At 66.7% G+C, this 2,500-nt stretch overlaps 1 non-coding gene across 1 annotated transcript; it reads left to right on the forward strand.

The window, feature by feature from the left end:
• The first annotated feature begins 1,578 nt into the window (after positions 1 to 1,578).
• LOC144490257 (5.8S ribosomal RNA) lies at positions 1,579 to 1,732 on the forward strand. Its single transcript, XR_013497199.1, has one exon. It is a non-coding gene; the product is annotated as a 5.8S ribosomal RNA (ribosomal RNA).
• The last annotated feature ends 768 nt before the right edge of the window (positions 1,733 to 2,500 follow it).

The following is a 2,500-nucleotide window of genomic DNA, read 5'->3' on the forward strand; positions in this document are numbered from 1 at the left end:
CTCTCCGGGGAGGGCGGCCCGTCACTCCTTGAACTCGAAGGCTGCGCCGGTTGGGCCAGGCAGGAGAGCCTCACGGGGGTTGGCCCCGGGGCCGTGGCCCGTACTGACGCTGGCGCCTCCCACGCGGGTGGGAGGTCACACCGACAATTTCGCCGTACCCGTCGAACGGGCCTGGTCACCCGTACGCACGTTCCGCCGAAGCCGGGCGACGTCGATCTCGGTCCCACTCGGTTGGGCCGGCGCGCGGGCGCCGCCACCGACGAGCACGCACACGCTCGGTTGCACGCCGGCAAGTCCATGCGGGTGCCGCACACGCTACGCCTGCGCCGTTGGAAGGGCTTCGCCGTTGGCTTCGTAGGGTGTCTTTGCAGTCCGTCCGAGAGGTGGGGGCACGCACGGCAACACGGCCGGCCTGCCTGCGTGGGACGATGCGGTCCTTTCGTTCAGCGGTTCGGCGGTTTGGCCGGCGCGAGCAGACGCTCGGAGGGAGACGGTGGCGTCAGCCACGCACTCACTCCGCTTCTGCAGTCCGGTCCACTCCGCCCGTTCTAGCTGCTCGTTTGGTCCCTCGCCCGCCAGCAGACCGTTCCGCCGACGGTGCTCCTCCTCCGCAGCGACTTCTGCCTAGCCGCTCTGCCGGGTGCGATGTCACCGGCGTCCGCACCGATCCTCGGCACGGCGCGTGTGCGCACCTGTGGGCCGCCGCCCCGTGCTCCACGTCCGTCTGTGTGTGCCCGCTGTGGGGACCGTCTTCCTCTCGCCTTGGCGACGGCTTGCGGGCTGCGACGTGACCTTGCCACCGCCTTGCAGCATTACATCCGCAGTTGAAACGAAGAGAGCTGCTGCGGGCTTGGGTGCTTGTCCTGGCGGCTTGTCGACGGGACCACGGTGAACGGCCACTGTGTGACTCCGCAGGGAGACGTTCTGGTGCAGTCAGGGGCCTTTTTGTCTCCCGCCGCGGTGAAGCTTTGGTCGCATTCTAGTCACTCTCTTCAAAGCCCGGTGAGGGGTACCTGTTCATGCTCACCATTCCTCCGGCACCCGTGTGCGGAGGGTGGGTGCGAGGTTTAAAGATTCGTTGTCCGCCTGTCGGTCCGGTCTGGTCTCGTGCTGACTTGAGCGAGCGTCCACCGCGTTCGAGAGAATGTGCCTGTCCGCGGGGGCAGCCGCGCTTGCGAGCGTTCCGCCGCGCCCCCTTCCCCAGCCCGCCGAGGTTGGGGCGTGCGGGGTCGGCTTGCGCCCGTAGCGTCGGCCTGTCCTCCGCGGCTTGCACCCGACTCAGTCCGCTGCGGCCTCGCCTCGACTCTCGAGCCTACCGCCAGACGGTGACACCAGAGAACTCTGCCTCTGGCTGTTGCGGGGCGTGACGGCGCGTGGCGGGCCCCGGCCCCTCACCCACGCCGGCACTCAACGCCTGCGAGCGCCCTGATTCCTCCTTTTTTTCGCTTGATTGTCGCTCGAGTGCGTGCGCCTCCGGGCTCACGCCGTGGTACGCGCCAGGCTGGGGCTCCACCGTCACGTCGGCGGGGGAGCGTTTTGCGCGTCCCAGGATCGGGCAACCGATCCGAAACCCGATACAACTTTTAGCGGTGGATCACTCGGCTCGTGCGTCGATGAAGAACGCAGCTAGCTGCGAGAATTAATGTGAATTGCAGGACACATTGATCATCGACACTTTGAACGCACTTTGCGGCCCCGGGTTCCTCCCGGGGCTACGTCTGTCTGAGGGTCGCTTGACAATCAATCGCACTTCGCGCGCATCCGTGCGCCGAAGAGCGCGGCTGGGGTGTCGCAGAGGTGCCGTCCTCTCTGTCCCCCTAAGTGCAGACCCAGAGTAATCCGCGTCGGAGAGCTTGACCTCTTGGGTGCCGGCGTCCGCCTCCGGGCTCGTCGGCACTGCCCGCTCCCGCACTGGCCCAGCCACCTCGGGGTCGCCGGCACGGCTGTCATCGGGTTGCCAGAGAGAGAGAACGTGACTGCCTCGCTGCCGGGACCGTGTGTGCCTTCCGTTAGGCTCGGGCCAGGGGGGTTGACTCTCTGTTGATGTGTGTGTGTGGCTCGTCCACGGGAAGGATCCGCAAGAGTTGGCTCGGTTGGGTGCTCCGGCACAGAGAGTGAGAGAGTGGAGTGACTGTCCGCTGGACGTCTCCGGACACGTTGCCTCGCGTGGTCCGTGCTCGGTTGCCTGCCGGTGGGTTGCCGTGGCCGTTCAGTGCCGTCGCGTGGAGGACGGCAGCTTGACGCGTGTGACGCTTGATGCCTGGATCGGTGCTCGGTCGTGCCGTGCTTTTCTTCCCTCTGTTGCGCGTGCGAGTGCTTGCATTTTTGTCGTGGGAATCCGTGGCGGTTGGGTGTCGTTGCTTGTGTTGCGCTGGAGCTGCGGCTCCTTCCACACTCCGCAGCCCACCCTCTGCCGTTGCGGTTCTGGGGCAATGTGCCTGCGCCCGCGTTCAACGTGTGCCTTGGGTTCGAATCGTCGCAGAGCCGACTTGGCCGTGTG

Source organism: Mustelus asterias, unplaced genomic scaffold (assembly GCF_964213995.1).
Source record: "Mustelus asterias unplaced genomic scaffold, sMusAst1.hap1.1 HAP1_SCAFFOLD_3078, whole genome shotgun sequence".
Classification (NCBI taxonomy): domain Eukaryota; kingdom Metazoa; phylum Chordata; class Chondrichthyes; order Carcharhiniformes; family Triakidae; genus Mustelus; species Mustelus asterias.